This window comes from Cetorhinus maximus, chromosome 11 (genome assembly GCF_964194155.1).
Source record: "Cetorhinus maximus chromosome 11, sCetMax3.hap1.1, whole genome shotgun sequence".
Classification (NCBI taxonomy): domain Eukaryota; kingdom Metazoa; phylum Chordata; class Chondrichthyes; order Lamniformes; family Cetorhinidae; genus Cetorhinus; species Cetorhinus maximus.
The window spans coordinates 71023325-71045437 of NC_135889.1; positions in this window are offsets into that span (position 1 = coordinate 71023325).

Genomic DNA, 22113 nt, shown 5'->3' on the forward strand with positions numbered 1-22113 from the left:
ATGGTATACAGCCAATTGTATTTACAAATTCTCACAGACAGCAAACCAGGAAGTATAAACTACAAATTATCTTTCACTTTTTAATCAGTTTGCAGGCAGCAAAATAAAGATTGGTACATACAAGTGGGATTAAATGAAATGCCATAAACAAGCTGATAAAAAGTTTTTTTTTACTTTAAAAATCTGTAGAATTCTGTCATAATGGAGAACTTTGACATAACACAAATATAACATTAGTTTTTCAGGGCCAGAGTGGTTGTTCAGGAGTATTTATGAAATTAGTATGCAGTTAAAAACCTAGGGGAGAATTTTCTCCCTGTTGGGCAGGCCGGTCAGGTGCGGACGCGGAGCCAATTGCCGCCCGCGATCGGCTGTGCACCTCCATTTTATGTGGGCGGGCCATTTAAGGCCCGGCCAGCGTGATGCGCACCTGGAAGCGCTCAGCACTACCTGTGTGGGCGGGGGGAGGAGGGAGAGTCGGGGCCTGTGCTCTTTCGTGCATGCGCGCCAAAGAGTGCAGAAATCTCCCTGATGCACGGAGCTGCCTCAGGGAGATCAATTTCTTTATGAAAAATTGGAAAAAAAATTAACATTATTCAGACATATCCCCTCATGTGACATTGTCACATGAGCTGGAATATGTTTATGAATTTTCTTGAAGCATTTTATTGAATTAATAAACCCTTCATGAAACCTCATCTGCCCTTGGATGAGGTTCCATGAAAAATGCGAAGGCTGCCTGGGCTCTTTGCCTGCCCACCAACCTTAAGGTTGGACAGGCAGCCCTGACAATTACTTCAATTAGATTATTAACAGCCTTAACAGGCCTTTGACAGTTCGGCGGGCGCACAGCCAATTTCAGTGCGCGCCCACCGAACTGAAGATCGTAATGACATGCAGTGACGTCGGGACGCACGCCTGATGTCACCATGCATCACTTTACGCGTTGGCGTGTGGGGCCCGACCCCACATGCTGAACAGAAGATTCTGGCCCTAGCTACAACTCATTTAACAAGCCATAACTTTGTAAAGGACTTTTTCAACTTGACTAACAGCATAAAAGTGGAAGCTTATGTCAATTCAAGTGATTTCAGGAGGTTTCCACCTGCATGGACTTCAACAGCACACCCTTGTGAAGGAGCAGGGGACACCAACAGCAGCATCTGGATTCCCACATTTAACTACATGTGTGAACATCAGTAGTTGCTCAGTTTCAATGCAATGATGGTGAATACTCACAGTTTCAGCATCATTACAGCCACAAAATCAGGGCCATGGTGCTGCTTCTGGAATGGTTACTTATTATAGCATTCTGGAGTCACCCTGTTATTATTCCCTGCTGGTAGTTGCCATTCAACTGATTGCACAAGCAATAAATTCATATCACGATAACAATATGCAAATATCATCTAAAAAATAAACAGCTTTAAAGGCAGAGAACTTAAATATCTAAGAGCTACAAAGATAATCTCAAAATATGTTTGCTGTAAAAACTTGCTGCCATTCGGCAACAATCAGTAGCTACTTAAATTACTTTAATGCATGTTATGTGGTAGGGAGATTTGTTCTGAACAATACCAGCAAGTACAAACAGGGCACTTTTAATAGCATTAGGAGATGTGCTTGTTAATCCATAATGCTCAGCACTGATTTGAGAAAAGGCACACAAGAAAACTGAGATTGCACTTACCCATTAATTTAGCTGCTGGGAAGTTGTCTCCCGATCGACTGCCAGACCTCAGGAGAAGCCCAGTTTATACAGCTGATCTGAGGTTTCCGCAATCTTCTGCCAAAGTTATAGGAGCTGATTAGAAGAACCTCCTGAGAAAATTCCAAGCAATTAATGATGCTTATTTAATGCATTTGCTGCAGGTTTCAAAAATCGTAATTATTGCCCAAGGGGATTTTCATGATTATTCTGACTAGCTTGCACATAGAGGAAAGAAAAAAATTCTGTCTGAAATCTGATTTATAAGTTCTGCATGCTTATTACTAATCATATGAATATACTAAAATAAAAAGATATGTAGTGTTTTATCAATTATTACATTTGCTTTCATGCTTAGACCTTAAATGTTAAACAATATCAAAGTTTGTTGCCTGCAATTTAATTAACTGTGTTGGGCTTTGCATAATTTCACAACTCAATCTGAGATGCTGAAAAATTAAATGTCAGCACACGTGTCCTGCTGAGTTTTACAGTGTGTAATACAGAAAATAATTGCTTTTGTGCAGATGAAGTAGCAAAGTCAGTGTTACCTTCTATACATTGGCTGGAAATGTTCCAAGATCTGTATTTATCAAATGGACGAAGTTATAATAGGGTTAAATCTTTAACTGTGTGATAAATGTAACACGTGGCAAATTTCTAGCCTAATATTTTATTTCCATTCGGAGGAAGACACTTTTTTGGGTTTTTCTTTGCTACTAACAGAAGAGTTTTAGAAAGATGCAATGAAAGACTGCTCTGGCTGGAGAGTTGGGCAGGATCTGAAAACTGACGTGAAGATCATGAAGCAGGATTAACCCTTGTCCATTGCTTCTGATGCAGACAGCATACAAACTTTGCGCTACCTGCTAAAAAAGTGTGCAGCTATTGCTAAGTGTGCTGTTGAATGGCTGCACAACTGGGCAGTTGGTGCAAATTGTTGTAGACTAGCGCAAGTTCATTCTTAAAGGGACGCTGCACAGTGCCTGCAGTAGATGCGGCAAGTCATTCTAGAAGTGATTTTAACCTAGGCAAACTCAACAATAGCAAAATAAAAAGGATCAAAAACTTGAGGACATGCACAAAAAGGATTGATAAAGTCCAATGGAATGCACCATAGAGTTGATCTTCCAAGCAACTTTTCTTGGTGGATGTATTTAGCTTTATTTACAAGGCAGCAGCAGCAACTACACGCATGCATCAAACTCTGTAACTAAAGAGGAACTCTCTCCTAGAGGTTCCCTGCGCTGCTAACCCATTGACTTACACAAGTCATGTGATCTTACAGCACAGGGTTATTCTTAAAGCTACAATCCTACTGTAAAAACTATAAAAACCTCTCAAAACTATAATTATTACATCCCCTCCCTTTAACTTTTCTGTACATTTTGTATTTATAAGGATAGTTATCTCATGACATTACAATATTTACACGGGTCATGAAATTACAAGTTCAGTCTTTCAGGTGGTTTCCTGATCCGTGTGGAACGTCGTATCTCCATGACTTCAGATTCTTTTACACAAAATACATTCTCTGGAACCACATTAACATCAGGTACCTCATTAGGCACATGGAGTTCAGTGTCTTCCACCCCATCAGAGACATCAGGCACGTCTGTCCTTGGTTGAGCAACTTCAACAGGAACCACAGGTGGAACATCATTTTGTTGGGGTAACCCCATTTTTCTTAAACAATCCACATGTTTACGGGTGATCCAGTCCTCCGCTTCCACATGGTATAACAATGGTCTGGTCACTGAACTTATGTTACCAGGTAACCACTTCGGTCCTCCACCGAAATTCCTTACATACACTGCTTCTCCAACAGTAAATTGTCGCTCATGACTATGCAAATCATGAGTCACTTTTTGGTTCCCTTGACTTTTCTCCACCTTCACTTCTGAATTGGGAAGTATCAGGCTTAGTCTTGTTCGAAGATGGTGCCTCATCAGTAACTCTGCATCCTCTTTCTATGTGTCTTCTTCTTTCTACCGCAGAATTTAACCTTGGCCTTCTTTTTGAATTCACTATCAGCCAAACTTCTCTCAGGTGCAATCTCAACTTGTCTTGGTTCAGTAGTTGAGCTACCCATGACTTACTGAGATGAGGAGAAATTTCTTCACCCAGAGAGTGGTGAGCCTGTGGAATTCACTACCACAGAAAGTAGTTGAGGCCAAAACATCGTATGTTTTCAAGAAGGGGTTAGATATGGCTCTTGGGGCGAAAGAGATCAAAGGATATGGGGGGAAAGCGGGAGCAGGCTATTGAGTTCGATGATCAGCCATGATCATAATGAATGGCAGAGCAGGCTCGAAGGGCTGAATGGCCTCCTCCTGCTCCTATTTTCTATGTTTCATTATCTACTCACATCTTGGAAAGTTCTACAACTTTTGTTTTCACAGCCTCTTTAGCTTCATTCAACTGATTCTTCAGCTCTTCTGCCTCCTTCGTGTATCTGGTGGCTTCCTCCTGGAAACTTGAGCGTTGCTGCATCTTCTCTGCCAACTGGTTCTTCAGTTTGTTCAGAGAGACATTAAATTCTTCCTGTTTCTTTTCGTAATTTTCCAGAGGTGCCAACTTTGACTTGAGGGATCCTAGAAGTGTGTGAAGATCTTTCAACAGGTTTTCCTTTTCTTTGCAAAACTCACTCGCTTCATCTTGAATTCTGTCACTCAGCAGAGTCTGCTTGAGTTTCTTCTGTTGTCCTTCCATGTCATTGTTTAAGACAATCTTCATTTCTTCAGGTTCCTGTATAGCTACACACTTCTTTTTCACTCAGTTGAACCCTTGGAATCTCCAGGGTCATTCTGGAGTACCTTGCTTTGTTCCTTTTCCAACTCAGGAACCCTTCTTGCTTCATTTTGAAATCTCATTGGCCAATCAAGGTTAATTTCCCTCAACCAATTTCGGCCTAGAAGGCTTGGTCCTCTGTCTTCTAATACCATCATTGGTAGTTGTGCCATTTGGTGCCTATAATGAGCTGTTACTCTGGTGATACCTTTTGCCTGGATTTCTTCATCTGTGTATGTTTTCAACTTGGCAGATGTTTGTTCCAAATTTCACTGTTGTTTACCTTTATTTAAATACCTGAAAGTGTGTTCTCTTATTACAGTGGCAGAAGCACCTGTGTCTACTTCTATTTTGAAGTGTTTACCATTCACTTGCACTGTGACAATAATTGGCTCTGTCTTCCCAACTTTCATGTTGAATAATGAATAAATGTTTGAATCAGTTGTTTCTGGCTCTTCTACACTATATACTTCATTAGACTTTGATTGTTGCCTGGAAGCCTGTTTAAATCTTGCTTTGCAATGTTTCAATATGTGTCCACTTCTGTGACATAAATAACACTCTACCTTTTTAAATTGCCATTCGTTAAGAGAATGATTGTTTCCACATTTATAAAAATTAGTTTTCCACTTTGCTGCTAAGCTGTTTCCTCTTAATTTTCAGTTAGCGGGGGCTGTTTCCTGCTTTGCGGCAGATTCCCTGCTTTTCGTGCCAATTTCAACTGACTGTTCCCACCTAACTAGGTGAACTAGGAGAACAGCGCTATTTTGCACCCCTTGAATCACCTGTCAATCCCTTACAATACTTTCCATCACAAGTGTTGTTTCTAATGCTTTCTTAAAGTCAAGATTCCCTTCAGCCAGTAATCTTCACTGAATAGCATCCTCCTGCATTCCACATACCAAACGATCCCTGAGCATGTCATTTAGGTTTTCACCAAAATCACAATATTCTGTTAGATGTGTTAATTTCACAACATAGATAGCAATGGTCTCTCCCGGGGCTCTATTCTGTGAATTGAACCTGAACCTCTGCATTGTGACTTAGGGCTTGGGTGGGAAATGCCCCTTAATGAAGTCTACTAATTCACTGAATTCCTTTGAATCTGGGGTGCTGGGGGCCATCAAGTTTCAAATTAAACTGTAGGTCTTGCTCCCACAAATACTCAGGTGAATTGCTCTCCTCTTTTCCTCCATCCGTTTATTGGCTTGAAAATAGACCCAAGATGTCCTATATATTGAGACCAATTATCTGTGGCTGGCTCAAAGGGATCAATTCTGCCAAAATGTGGCCCCTCAGCTGAGTATATCTTCCTTTCTTTTTAATGAACTTAGATACTCACAATCACTGGGTGAGGTACAGCATCGGATCCGATCCCATCCTCATCGCCAGTTTCTTATAAAGCTGATCTTCCAGGCAACCTTTCTCAGTCAACAAGGCAGCAGCAGCAGCAACTACATGTCTGCATTAAACTCTATAATTAAAGAAGAACTCTCTTCTAGAGGTTCCCTGCACTGTTAACCCAATGGTTTACACAGATCATGTAATCTTACAACATAGGATTATTCTTAAATCTACAGTCCTATTTTTCTCAAAACTATAGTTACTACAGAATGTTAGCCTCTATCTCCAGGGAACTGGCACAAAAATTGGTGGAAGTTAACTGATAGTTGTATAAAATGCTGATTACATCACATCTGAATTATTGCTTTCGGTTTTGGGCACCACACCTCAGGAAGAATGTATTCGTCTTGGATAGGGTGCAGCACAGATATACCAGGTTAAAAAGATTAAATTACGAGGGCAGATTGTATACTCCAGGTTTGTGGTACATTGAATATAGAAGATTAATGGCTGATCTTACTGAGGTGATTAAGATGATTAAAGGATTGATAGGGTATATAGACGCTCTTTCCTCTGTTGCAGGAGTCCAAAATAAAGGAATATAACCTTAACAATAGAGCTAGGCCTGTCAGAGTCACATTAGTGGAAATCTGGAACTCTTCGTTGAAAAGCTGTTGAGGCTAAGCAAATTGAAAACTTCAAAACTGAGATAGATTTTTATTGAGTAAAGATACTAAGAGCTTTGCATGGTGGGTAAGTGGAATTCAGTCATGATCTAATTGACCATCAGACCAGGCTTGAGGGACAGAATGGTCTATTATTGTCCTTATGAAATGCTTCTTGGTGACGGTCCTAAACTTGCATTTAACAACCTTCAATTTGAATGTTGTATGTTGGTTGTGACTGGCTAAGGAACAGTTGCAGAGACATTGATATGTCTGAACAATAACTGGTTTATTGCATTTAAAGATTGTTATGATGTGGCAGGTGATGTGTGCCAGGCAGATCAAATCCAGGAGGGGAACTTGATTACGTGGTCACAACTGTTTTGCAATTTGTATTTTAGTTCGAGATGCATGCCCTGAATTCAGAAATAATAAGACTACCATGGCTTCAGAGGTTTTTTAAAAAACTAAGTTAAACATTTATTAACAAAAGAAAAGATTTCAAGCATATATATAGGTCTACAAATTGTTACTATAATAACTCTAAAATTCCTAATTAATCTGGCTCCCAGTTAGACCTCTGTTAAGGCAACGGTAAAAACAAATAGATTTAAACAGACCCAGGCAAAGCAACATGATACCCTGGACAGTGAGTTTCAAAGTGAGCTTTCTCAGCTTCGTTTCCTGTAGACAGCAGCTTGATGCACAGAAGCTGGAGCTTTTCACACTTGTGGTAGATCTTTGAATCCCTTCTCATCTTACACATGGCCTTATCTCCTTTATACATGTTTCTCCCTTTTTAATGCAAATTCCATTGTTCCAATATGTCTTTGAAACTTGACCTTTCTCATAATATAAATATTTTCATAGTGCTAATTTTATCAGTAACCTTTGGGGAAAATAAACACATTGTTTGGCTTAGCTTCTTCTGGCTAAGTGACACAGGATCAATCCTAGGGCCTCAAAAATTCACTATCTATATTAATGACTTGCGGGGGCGGGGGGGCACAGAGTATAATGTATCCAAATTTGCTGACGATACAAAAATAGGTGGGAGGGCATGTTGTGATAAGGACATAAGGAATCTGCAAGGGGATATAGACAGTTTGAGTGAGTAGGCAAAAACTTGGCAAATGGAGTTTAATGTAGGAAAGTGTGAGGTCATGCACTTTGGTCGGAAAAATCAAAAGGCAGACTATTATTTAAATGGAGAGAGACTCCAAAAAAAGTGTAGCACAGAGGGATCTGGGTGCTCTTGTGCGTGAAACACAAAAATGCAGGTGCAGCTAGTAATTAAGAAGGCAAATGGGATTTTGGCCTGTATTGCTAGGGGATTAGAGTTTAAAAATAGGGAAGCCTTGTTATAACTGTACATGGTGATGGTGATGTTGCGCTAGTGAGACCACATCTGGAGTACTGTGCACAGTTTTGGTCCCCATATTTAAAAAAGGATATACTGGCATTGGAGGCAGTTCAAAAGAGATTCACTAGGCTGATTCCTGGGATGAAGGTGTTGACTTATCAAGAACGGCTAAACAGGTTAGGCCTTTATTCATTAGAGTTTAGAAGAATGAAGGGTGATCTTATTGAAATGTACAAGATTCTGAGGGGGCTTGACAGGGTAGATGTTGAGAAGATGTTTCCAGTAGTGGGGAAATCTCAAACTAGGGGACATAGTTACAGAATAAGGGGACACTCATTTAAAACTGAGATGCAAAGGAATTTCTTCTCTCAGAGGGTAGTGAATGTCTGGAACTCTCTACCTCAGAGAGTTGTGGAGGCTGGATCTCTGAAAGTATGTAAAGTGGAGGTAGATAAATTTTTAAAATATCGGGGAGTTGAGGGCTATGAGGAGCTGGCATAAAAGAGGAGTTAAGGCCTGGGGCAGATCAGCCATGATCTTATTGAATGGTGGGGCAGGTTTGAGGGGCCAAATGGCCTACTCCTGCTCCTATTCCTTATGTTCTTATCTCTTTGAAATTCAAACTAACCTAATTTATCTAAAAATGCAAATGTTCCGTACACGTCACATTCTAAAACTTCATCCATGTTTACGTATCTAGCATTTCAAAACCCTTCTTGTTGATAAGTTAAAGCCTCCAGACCAGCTGTCTCCAATTCAATTAAATCCCACACGCACAAATACACACAAAAAAACTATTAACCCACTTTTAATGTAAATCACAGTAATATTATGAAAATTATTATATTTTCATGACAAGATATACAAGACAACAGGTGTCACGCAGCCTAAGCCAAGAGCTTTCTCGCTCTCGGCTCTTGGTCATGTGTCTCTTACATCATCCTGTAGGCGGGCCTGTTTCCCCAGTCCCACACATTAACCCTTTCAACCCTAATCACCCTAATACTACAGGCTTTGACTAGTTCATGAGCTTGCCCTGCTCTCAGGGACTTGCAGGTCAATACAGGGGGAGCGACAGGGTATCAATCATGGTGTAGGAGTGGTGTTGGTGTGCCCCAATGGAGCAACTGTGGAGTCAGGGAGTACTTCTGTTCCTTCCAGTTACACAGGATTTTTTTTGTTTTACAATTTTCATTCAAACCTAATCCTTTGGTGGTACCTATGGGAATCTATTTGTCGCAATCACGTAAAAGTGTTTCTTCAAAGTGGTCCGTGAACTAAACATTTGCGTGCATGTATGCAGCCCCCTTTTAATTTTTGAGTAGTTCAATTTGACAGAGCAGTCAAGCTCTATTCTTACACAAGATAAAGGTTAGTTCATTACAAAACTATTGCTGAAAGTTACTAAAGTAAAAGTGATAAAGTTATTAATTAAAATACAGAAACAAAGATTAAAATGCAGACAAAGAAAGAAGACACTTAAAGATGAGATTTTAAATCAGTTTCTGTGAGATATAAATGCAGGCCTGTTGTTTGAATTCCTTTTTTTCAAAGTAAAGGGGTTGAAACTTGAGGTTCGATTTAGCAGCTGTGATGGCTTGTGAAGTTGAATATTCAGAAATTTCCTTTGTTGGTGGGCTCAATAGGTAGAGCAGATGCTGGTGGAGATTAAAGGTTCCTTTCCTTACTGGAAACTGCAGGTACTGACTGACACTTGGAGATTGCCTGGTTTCTTTTCAGCAGACCCGCAATGATTTTTCTGGATACCTTGCCTTGTAACTCCCAATGGTAGGGAACCCTGCTCTCACATGTGGTTAATGGCTAGTTCAGCAGAGACCTGTGTGCTGCTATTGTCTCTGACACACAAAATGGCTTCTTACAGCCTCCTTTATATAGTTCAAAAACACAAAAATTGCTGCTATGTTAATTTAGATTAGTTATTTTTCCACAGAACAGAGAAGTTAATTAAGATGCAGTCTTTTGAAGAAGTCTTTGTTATCGGTATCAAAGGAGTCCTGAGTTTTTACACCTTTAGAAAACCCCCATTGATTGTTCAAGGATCATTGAATTCAAACATTTTTTGTGATCCATCCTGAGAAAAACACAGCCTGGTTCCTCTATATATTCCGCTGATTGCAGTTATATGCATAAGAGAAGTCATGTGACTTCTGGGAGCCATGTTCTTTAAAGCTCCTTTGCGTCCATTTTTAAAAGGAGGTTACAGTTTGTTACCAAAATCTATAATTACACGTTTGTGACACCATTACAAGAGTAACTGGATATAATGTAATAGATAGAATTTATAGGATAGAAACAGACCATTCAGCCCAACAGATACATGACCGTGTCTATGTACGACATGAACCTCCTTCCACCCTTCTTTATCTAACTCCATCAATATACCCTTTGATTTCTTTCTCTCTCATGTGTTTATCTAGCTTCCCATTGAATGTATCCACGTCTGTTGCAATCGCATACTCCACATTCTAACTGCTCTTTGGGTAACGCCATTCCTCCTGAATTTCCGATTTACTTTATTACTGACTATCTTATATTTACAGCCTCTAGTTTTGGTCTAACCCAAAGGTGGAAACATCCTCTCTATGTTTTCTCTAACAAATCCTTTCATAATCATAAAGAACGTTATCAGGTCACCCCTTAGTCTTCTCTTTTCAGAGAAAAGAGTCACAGGCTGTTTAATACTCCTTGATAGGTAAAATCTCCCAGTTCTGGAATCATGCTAATATATCTATTTTGCACTTTCTCTGAATCCATGCGTACTAACTGTGCACAATGCTCCTAAGTGTATTTCACCACGTTTCAATGCAAGTCTAATATAACTTCTCTGTGTTTTAATTTTATCCCTCTAGAAATAAATCACAGTGCTTTGTATTTTATAGCCTTATTAACCTGTATCACTAGGTCAAATGATTTGTGCATATATACCCTTGGATCCCTATGCTGCTTTACCCAATACAGAATTTTTTTTTTTCCCACAAGGAGTGTGCGACCTCTTTAATCTTCCCAACAAAATGTAGCATCTCACACTTATCTCGAGTGAAGTTCAATTGCTTAATATCCATCTTGCAAGTTTATTAATGTCTTATATTTTGTCACAGTCCTCCTCTGTATACACCCCAATTTGGTATTGTTTACAAATTTTGAAATTGTCCTTCCAATTCCTGAGTCCAAGTGATTTATGCAAATGGAAAACAACATGGGTTTCATCACTACCACCTGTGGAACACAACTTTCCAGCTTTTGTCAGTTTGTGCATCTACCTTGAACCCCTATTCTCTGATTTCTGATTTGTGGATAGCTATCCATTCTGTTACTTGTCTCCAGAATCCACATATCCTGACCTTAGTCATGAGTCTACTATGATTTGTTTTATTCCTTCAGAATGTGGGCATTTACTGCCCATCCCTAATTGCCCTTGAGAAGGGGATGGTGAGCCTCCTTCTTGTACTGCTGCAGGCTATGTGATGTAGGCATAACTACAGTGCTGTTAGGAAGGGAGTTCCAGGATTTTAACTCAGTGACAGTGAAGGAGTGATGATATAGTTCCAAGTCAGGATAATGTGTGGCTTGCAAGGGAGCTTGCAGGTGGCTACAGGTTTCAAAGGTGCTGTCGAAGGAGTGCCAAACAAGTGGTTTGCTTTGTCCTGGATCGTGTCAAGCTTCTTGAGTGTTCTTGGAGCTGCACTCATCATCGATCACCAGGGGTACCTGAGAAATGTCACGGTGCAATGTTGATTCAGATGTCTTTCAGGAATCTGTTGAGCATGAAACATTTGGGTAAAAATGGGCCCTTATTTATGCCTGTAAATTTGTTGAAATCAGGCGTAATTTTTATCCTTTTGTGATATTAAATTCACTTGTTCATAATCCCCTTTCTAAGTCTGAATAAAAGAACCTACAACAGCCAATATACACCATCGCTCTATTAGACAGCAGATTGCTGGATTACTGTGATGCCCTGCAGGAAGCCACTTTGCAATCTGGTGTCCAGACCCATGATGACAGCATTCAGAACTTCCATGGCAGCAACCTGAGGTTGCATGTCAGCATTAGAAGCTTCCACTCAGTCTTTGGGTGGATGCTGTTTGTATTGTAGGAAAAGCTGTGACATGAGTCATCAGACATTGAATCATAGTTGGCTCCCCAAGTACGTTGATGGAGGTGGCCCTGTTGGAAAGGATAGGCTCGAAGTTCTGCACAAAGCCCTGTGCCAAGTTGGTGCTGTACTCCTCCTTGCTCCTTGACATTGAAGACAGGTTTTCCAGCAGACTCTCCAGTGCACCAAGCATTTGGTTGCGTATACCCTCACTTACTTCTGTAGACTTGCCCATTCTCATCTGAGTCACTGTAGCAGAACTGACATTAGTGTCTCCTCTAAATGGTTTTATTGTAAGCAGCTTGTTCATTTGAATGCACAATACCTTTATTTTTTTTTTGTGTATGGCTGCACATTCTTAAAGGGAATATCTTAAAGGAGATAACTTGTGAGCAGCCTGAGTATTACATTCCGGTTTGCTGTGTGGCAGTGTACGCAGATAACAGGAAACTGACATCTCTCCTTTCCCCCTGCCCTGGCTCCTGTGCACATGTGCCCAGTGTCTTACCACGTGCTGATCCCATCCCTTTCTTATCCTCTAAATTATATAGTGTCAGTATTTAAGCCAATGGTTGCAAGCATGAAATCAAGTGATTATGTGTTTTCCTCTTCAGTGCTTTCTTCCTCTTCTTCTCCTTCGAGGCAGGCTGCAGTTCTTGAGTATGTGAAAGGATAAGAGATAAAGTTTTGGGAAGTAGAGAGGAGAAAGTAAGAAGGACATGCTTCTCCACCATTAGCAGTATTTCTGCCAGAAGGGACAGTAGGATGAAAAAGGACTGAGATGGAAGAAGAGGGATTCAGCATATGAATACATTTACCTTTATTGGCTTTAACCTGCTGGTGGCCATAGCCACAGCATTGGCCCTTCACACAATGGTCAGCGCCATCTCCTCTATGGGGAATGCAACCATTCCTGTCCCCTACCAATTCATTCTTGATGCCTCTGGTTGTGCTCCAAGAACTCTTGCAAGGCAGAGGGAGTCTGTCAACCTGTGTTGTGGATTCTAGATCCATGATGTGGCTGTCATAGTTGAAGAGTGCATGAAAGCTCTGAGATGTGGAATTGAGGTTTTTCTTTCTTCATTTGTGGGATGTGGGCATTGCTGGAAGGGTCATGAGGACTTGAAACATCAACTTTATTCTTCTCCGCCAATGCTGCCAGACCTGCTGAGTTTTTCCAGGTAATTCTGTTTTTGTTTTGGAATGGTGTTGAACATTGTGTAATTATCAGCAAACATTCCCCATCTGACCTTATGATGAAAGGAAGGTCATTGATGAAGCAGCTAAAGATGATTTGGCTAAGGACATGACCCTGAGGAACTCTTGCAGTGATGTCCTGTAACTGAGCTGATTGACATCAACCACAACCATCTTCCTCTGAGCTAGGTGTGACTCCAACCAGCGGAGAGTTTTCCCCCTGATTCCCATTGACTCCAGTTTTGCTAGGGCTCCTTGATACCACAATTGGTCAAATGCTGACTTGATGTCAAGGGCATTCACCTCTCACCTTACCTCTGGAGTTCAGCTCTTTTGTCCACGTTTGAACCAAGGATGTAATGAGGTCAGAAGCTCAGTGACCCTGGTGGAACCCAAACTGTGAGTGAGCAGGTGATTGATAAGCAAGTGTTGCCTGATAGCACTGTTGATGACCCTTTCCATTACTTTACTGACGTTCGACAGTAGACTGATGGGGCGGTAATTGGCCATTTTGGATTTGTCCTGCTTTTTGTGTACAGGATATACTTGGGCAATTTTCCACATAGCCGGGTAGATGCCAGTGTTGTAGCTGTACTGGAACAGCTTGGCTAGGAGCATGGCAAGTTCTGGAGCAAAGCCTTCAGTACTATTGCTGGAATATTGTCAGGCCCCATAGCCTTTGCGGTATCCAGTGCCTCCAGCTGTTTCTTGATATCGCGTGGAGTGAATCGAAGTGGCTGAAGACTGACATCTGCGATGCTGGGGACCTCTGGAGGAGGCCGAGGTGGAACATTCACTCGGCACTTCTGGTTGAAGATTGTTGTGAATGCTTCAGCCTTATCTTTTGCACTGATGTGCTGGGCTCCTCCATTATTGAGGATGGGGGATGTTTGTGGAGCCTCCTCCTCCAGTGAGTTGTTTAATTGTCCAACACGATTCACGACTGGATGTGGCAGGACTGCAGATCTTAGGTCTGATCCGTTGGTTCTGGGATCACTTAGCTCTGTCTATCACTTGCTGCTTATGCTGTTTGGCACGCAAGTAGTCCTGTGTTGTAGCTTTACCAGGTCAACAACTCAATTTTAGGTATGCCTGGTGCTGTTCCTGGCATGCCCTCCTGCACTCTTCACTAAACCATTGATTGATCTCCTGGCTTGGTGGTAATGATAGAGTGGGGGATATGCCGGGCCATGAGGTTACACATTATGATTGAGTCCAATTCTGCTGCTGCTGGTGGCCTACAGTGCCTCTTGCTTTCCCAGTCTTGGTTGCTAGATCTGTTCAAAATCTATCCCATTTAGCACAGTGGCAGTGCCACACAACACAATGGAGGGTATCCTCAATGTGAAGGCGGGTTTTCATCTCTGCAAGGACTGTACAGTGGTCAATCCTATCGATATTGTCATGGACAGATGCATTTGTGACAGGCAAGTTGGTGAGGATGAGATCAAGTATGTTTTTCCCTCACCACCTGCCACAGACCCAGTCTAGCAGCTTGTGCTTTAGGACTCGGCCAGTTCAGTCAGTAATGGTGCTACTGAGCCGGTCTTGGTGATGGACATTGAATTCTCCACCCAGAGTACGTTCTGCATCCTTGCCACCCTCAGTGCTTCCTCCAAGTGTTTTTCAACATGGTGGAACACTGATTCATCAGCTGCGGGTGGGCGGTGCGTGGTAATCAGCAGGAGGTTTCTTTACCCATGTTTGACCTGATGCCATGAGACTTAAAGGGAGGTGGAGTCGATGTTGAGGACTCCCAGGGCAACGCCCTCCTGATTGTATACCACTGTGTCGCCACTTCTGCTGGGATGGTGATGGTGCTGTCTGGGATGTGATCTATAATCTACGATTCTGTGTGTATGACTACGTCAAGCTGTTAATTGACTAGTCTGAGAGACAGCTCTCCCAATTTTGGCACAAACCCCCAGGTGTTAGTGAGGAGGACTTTGTAGGACTTGCCTTTGTTGTTTCCAGTGCCTAGGTCAATGCCAGGTGGTCCGTCCAGTTTCATTCCTTTTTATTGACTTTGTAGTGGATTGATACAACTGAGATGCAACCACATTAGACCAGGTGAGGATGGCTGATTTCCTTCCCTAAAGTGAAACAGATAGGTTTTTACAACAATCAAAAATGGTTTCATCAATTGACTTTTAATTCCAAATATTTATTAAATTCATATTCTACTATTTGCTGTGGTGGGAATTGAACCAGCATTCCTGGAGCATTACAATACCACTACGCCACCATGAAAGGAATCATGAACATTCGGTATGAAACCTGACTGACAGAGGTTTCTTAGTAGGTGAGTGGTGGGGGTGTGGTGAATTGAGCAGTGAGTAATGCAGTCGGTAGGTACAGGGTTGCCAATCCTCCTGGAGTGGCCCAGAGAGACTTCCAGAATGGCCCTCAATCTCCCAACGGCTATTAAAAGCGGCCCGGGTGATTTTTAAACTGACAGAATTCAGATTCCCCAGCAGCCCAGAGTCCATTTAACTGAACAGCAGCACTCCTTCGCAGGCGCATGGCTGTTTACTTTGCAGTCACGCATGTGTACTGCACTTGTGGACGTTGCTGCTTAGTGCTCTATCTGGCTTTTTTTCTCACAGCGGCCAGTGAGTGAGCCTCAAGTCGAGTTCTCGGGTCTCAGAGAGAGAACAAATGAAGGAGCCAGCTCAGCCAACAGGTAGAAAGCGATAGGGCTCGGCAGCTGAACTTTTTCCCAAAGTCAGGGTTTATAAAAAAATTGGAAAGTGCGGACCAGATTTGGCAGCTTCTTTCAACCAGTCTGGGAAAGATTCCTTTCTGCTAATTGTGAGATACTGCCTCTGTAACTCAAATGGAGGAAGAAGTACCTTTATGCCTGTCAGTACCAAACACAACAAATTAACTTTAGTTTCTTTTTTTCAAACTGTTGACCCTCTCACTATTATTGATTTTTACTTTTGTTGTTTCAACAGCCAACACATGGCTCAGTGACTTAAATCACCACCTGCTATGCTACAGATTTGCATAGATTGAGAAAGTCTCACATCTGAAAAAAGTTAAAGAAAGATTTGCATTTATATAGCACCTTTCACAACCCCTGAAAAACAATCCAAGGAGCATTAAAACATTGTTTTTTTATTCAAATTTCCTTTGAACATTTTAGCTTATTAACTATTAAAATGCTGGCGGTGCGGGGAAAAATACTGACCAGACAGGACCATTAGAGGCAGGAGGTCATGTGATTAAAATCTCGAGGAAAACATTCAGCCAGAATTGGCAACCCTAGTAGGGCATGGCATTTGAAGATACATTCACTGACTGTGGCCACTTGTGTGAGGTAATTAAATTTCCTCCTGCACTGCATCCATGTTCTATTTTCCTGGCATTGACCCCCACCTTCTGAGCATGTATTGGACCGCCGTGAAGGGACAAGGAATTTCTCCTCCTTTTCAACTCTTCAACCAAGGTCTCCAGTACAGCATCTGAACATCTTGGCGCCTGCGCTCTCCCATGGTTAGCTCTGTCGATTTGTGCACATCACACTGTCCCAGTGATCTCAGTGCCCCTCACAGCCACAGTGCAACTTGTTTTTAAAAATGCAGACTTTGGTTTTAAGTAGTGCAGGCTTGTTTTAGGTAGTGCCATGGAGTCGTAATGCACCCTACCACCCCCACCTCTCCCCGCTGACCCCGCTGATACAGGCAGCCAATGAACAGTGTGATTCTACAATTAGTGGGGCAATGGGACATTGTAGACAATGAATTACTCCCTAATCTGAAGCTTTTAAAAAAATTTTCATCTGAAATGCTTTGGCTTTCCCTCGTTTTTCACATAGCCCAGCTAGTTCCCTCTTACTGATATATAATTGTGACAGTACCTACAGTGCCCCTAATCTAAAAGCAAAATACTGCAAATGCTGGAAATCTGAAATAAAAAGTAAATGCTGGAAAAACTCAGCAGATCTAGCAGCATCTTTGGAAAGAAAGACAGAGTTAACGTTCCGAGTCCAATATAACAAAGGAGAGTCATATTAGACTCAAAACAGCACCTTGTTCTCTCTCCACAGATGCTGCTAGACCTGCTGAGTTTTCCCAGCATTTTCTGGTTTTATAACACATACAACCTGTTTGATTCATTGCACATTACAATTATCGTGAGACATACTGGACACATTTCTAAATTCATTGCCAACGGTACTTTAAGTGATCCTTATGATCACAAGTGACTTGTGATCTTCATGTGAATTAGCAACTTTGTTAATCTTTTCCCTCTAGTCAGGCCTCAACATCTCAACCTGCTGTGCTGTATATTAAACTTTTAGCTTGCTGCTGGATTTACCTGTATGCTGCTTCATTCTTTCATCTTTACAGATTTTCTAATCTGCCTATACTCTGGTTTGGTCCACAGCATTAACACCTAATTGATTGTTTCTTCCTGAGGCTCTCAGCCAGATGTAGAATTGGCTTATTAGTTTTCCTTAACAATTCAGTTCCAATTAGACTCCGTAATTTGCTGTTTGCTTTCTTATTTGGATACCTTACAGATTAAACTTTATTATTTCTGACCTTTAAGTTAACAACCTTCAGCACTCAGTGTGTTTCCCTCAGCTTCTGCAACAATTTCACTATAAACTGCCACATCAGCAACATGCTTTTCTTCTCTCCAACAGCCTTCTCTCCTGACCATGTGTTATGTTTTCTCAACTGCTTACACAAGGCCTCCTACTTAGACTTTCCCTCCAATCTTTCAAATCTTCTCCCCAGTTAATTCTGGTTTTGGATTTTTATCAAACATACTGTTCAACAGATCAAATGAAGATAATTTATATTTTTGTTTCGATCCATATGGATACAAGCATATTCATTATAAGGATTTTGGCAGAATTAATAGGCCAGAGCTTCCAGTATCCGGAGCAGCAATGCATTCAATTTATGTTGCTCTTGCTAGTCGGAATCCATTGGAAGTCCTGATGCGCACAAGTGCATTGTAATCACCTGGGACGTTTCAATTTCTGATGGGCTGATCTGCGGTTCCCTGGATACTATGTGAATGTTTCTGACACTTTTCTCATGTTGGAGACTTGGGCTTTATACCAGCTACTTAACCTGGATACTTACCTTAGAAATATTACGCAGTTTAATCTCTGGTGAAACTCAAGTGATTAATAGCGTAACTCACCCACCACATCCCACACATACGCCCGCAGCATCCCCAACCACCACCCTGTCCCAACCCCCCCGATCAGACTGCCCACCTGGCCCAACTAACCCCCCACCCGACAAGACCCCCACCCAATCCAACTATCTCCACTCACCCATTCACCGACCCACTCACTCACCAAACTGCTTGCTCAACCACTCAACCATCCACTCACTCACTGGGCAGATTTTTTGGATGGCGGGGTTTCCTGCCCCACCAACCCAAGGGTCAGCAGGGGTGCCCCACAGCCATCTAACACTCTGAGGGTTTCTGTTCCTCTCTTAGAAGAAGTCCTGCCTTGGAGAGTTGCCATTTGGGGTCTTGATGGAGTGGCCAGAGGTCAGGGAGCACCCGTAGGATGGAGACCTGGGGTGGAAAGGGAACTTTTAAGGTGGTGCCTGCACCACCCACCTCTCCTTGACCCTTTCCGTCCAAGGCCCAAGCAGGGTGACCTGCCAGACTTCCCTCTGCACCTGAACTCCTCCCGCCAGCCTCCAAATTGCGGCCAGGTGTGAAACGGCCTCAATAATTGAATGTATAAGGGCCTCAATTGGGGTGAGAGGAGACAGATTGTCCAAGGCTTCATCAACCCCATGTAAAATTGCGAACAGATCAGGGAATTCAGCTGAAAGGCCACCCAGGGAATTTAACACCCACCTCCTCCCCCCACCATCTGTAAACCCACTGGTGGGGTCCTATAAAATTCTGCCCACTCACTCACCCATCGCTCGCTCATTGACTCACTGACTCACTCACTCAGTCGCTTGCCCGCCCACCTATCACTTGCCCAGCTACCCAACTACTCACTGACGCACTGAAAATCTTTGAGATCTTTAGACACTTACCGGAATACGGCAGCTGAAAGCTTAAAAAAGGGACACATCCCCTTCACTATTCCTCTCTGTGGATGGCTGTGCTTAAGCATCATTGCTGCAGTGAGACAGGAAGACCTGTCCAATCTTTGCAGTCAGAGGCGATCACCTCATCATTGCTGCTGACTGAAAGATCTGGGCCATTAACTTAGATGAAGACATTTCATACAATGGCTTTCATTTTTTTTATTATGAAAGACTCTTTGTAAGAATCCTGGAGGAAGACGTTGTTCCAGAAATGTTTTGAATGCTAAATGACCTGCTAAACTCTGATATGGTGGACATGAAGAAGCACAGATTCATTACGAGCCAGAAATGTGCTGGTCATCATATTGGTCAAGGCCAAAAAATCGGCATTCAGTGTCTATGCCTGAAACAACTATAGGCCTTTGGCATATGTAAACAAGGAGCTTAAGATATGTTTTAGATTCCATCTGCAAAATTGGATTACCCAAAGACAACCAGTACTGTGTTAAGTCAGCTCAGGCAATAGGGAAAGCAGGGTTGGTTGGTCCTCTAGCCCCTCTATTGGTTATGTGCAGAACAAGTGTTGATGTTCAAAGATCCTAACAAAAGCATCTAATTCATAGAAGCCTCAATGAAAGTGATTAAGTCTACAGAAAATATTCATCTTGTTTAGGTGAAACTGATTATTCTTTTCCATGGAGGCTTTCTTGAAGTTGCTTGATCGGGCTTGAAGACAAATGTTATAGCTTAAAAGAAAACTATAGTAAGGTTAGAAGAAAATGAACAGCATTTATAACCTGATTTATACAATGGACAGGCTGTCCAATGTACCTTCTTAACTAGTCAGAAATGCTGGATGTATTCTTGATAATTTTTTAAAGAAATCTCTTAGAGCCAGATTTATGTGGAGAAGACGGGAAGTGGAAGTTGGGAAAGCCGGCAAACCCATCTCCAATAAGGAGGCCCCCTGTTCCCCATGTTTTCATTCCAGGGAGGGAGAGGCAGGATAGAGGATGGAGTTGAGCCATGGAGATAGGTCCAGGGTGGCAAAGGAGGCAGGTGGATGTTGAGGCCAGCAGGCTAAAAGGCCCACCTCCATTTACTAGGACATTGGTCCTGCTGTAATCATAACTGCTAGGCCCACAAACCCTCATCCCATACCTATGCCCCCTTTAACATTGCCAGCAGGGTTGAGTCCATTAGCTTGGAGCTCAGTCTAGCATTCAGCTGTATTAATAAAGCAGGCTGAACAGATGGCCATTTTTCCAGTTGGCCTCATTATGAATGCTGGGCTGAACTCCAGGAATAGCTAATGGACTCAGCAATTTTGACACAGGTTGTTGGGGACTGATATCTTTGTTTGATATCTTTATTACCTCATAATAACCTGATCTTTCTTTGAAAGGCTTTTCAATGCATGTGTGCTTTTTTACTCAAGATTTGGAGGTGTGGATTGGATAAAAGCTTTTTGTCATTGATACCATGAATGACTGTATGTTTTTGACAGCTTTATGAGAAGGTAAGAGGGGCAATGTATTTCATGTATTTTAAAGGGATTGTTGAAAAGCTGGGGGGTTTTTTGGCTGCCAACTCAGGACTACTGTTACCCCATTCTTCATGGCTCCCCAGAGGTGCCTGAACCATATTAACAGATCAGTTCCACCAAAGTTGCGGGTTGGGTCATGTTGGGGAGTTGAAATTCCCACCCTGAAATGGAGTCAGCTGGTCACCCATGCCCTTAACTCAGTTCTGCAAAAACCTGAGCCTTAAGATCAATTAAATTACTACTCGCGATTCTGGCTCGAAGATGTTGGACAAATGCAAGTTTATTACTGCATTCTGGATGAGTACAGCTCCAACAACATGCAAGAAGCTCAACACCATTCAGGACAAAGCAGCCAGCTTGATTGGCACCCCATCCACCACCTTAAACATTCACTCCCCCCATCACCAACACACGGTGGCAACAGTGTGTAGCATCTACAAGATGCACTGCAGCAATTCACCAAGGCTCCTTTGACAGCAGCTTCCAAATCTGCGACCTCTACCACCTAGAAGGACAAGAGCAGCAGATGCATGGGAACACCACCATCTGCAAGTTCCCCTCCAAGTCACTCAACATCCTGACTTGGAAATATATTGCCTTCACTGTCACTGGTTCAAAATCCTGGAACTCCCTTCCTAACAGCACTGTGGGTGTACCTCCAACACATGAACTGCAGCAGTCCTAGATGGCAGCTCATCACCACCTTCTCAAGGGCAATTAAGGATGGGCAATGAATGCTGACCTGGCCAGCGATGCTCATATCCCATGAATGAATCAAAAAATCAATAGTATATTAAATATTACAGTTATGCAATAGACTCATAGAGCCTGGTTTCCTGCAGACTCTAGTTGATCAAACAGAAAATGCTGGAAAAACTCAATAGGTTTGACAGCATCTGTGGAGAGAGAAACAGGGTTAACGTTTCGAGTCTGTATGACCCTTCTTCAGAGCTAAATAGAAGTAGTGATGTGATGGAATTTATACGGTTTAAGTGGGGGTGGAGCAGGTGAAGCTGGATGGAAGGCCAGCAATAGGTGGGGGCTAAGGAAAGATTTACAAAGATGTCATGGACAAAAGGACAAAGGGAGTGTTAATGGTAGTGGTAAGGGCTAAAAGAGGTGCTGATAGTGGCATAAAGGCAAGAAAGCAGAATATGTTAATAGGAGAACAAAGTAAGCACTCTGTGAAAGAACAACATGGAACAAGTAACAGATAGTTTGTTGCTACTTCCATTGTTCTAACTACCTACGATGCTAACACACATGCTTATCTGACAATGCACCAAACTTTGAAATTGCTTGAGATGTAGAGGCAAAAGACCATTAAATTAAGAGACTTTTATGTCCTTTCTTGGAATGT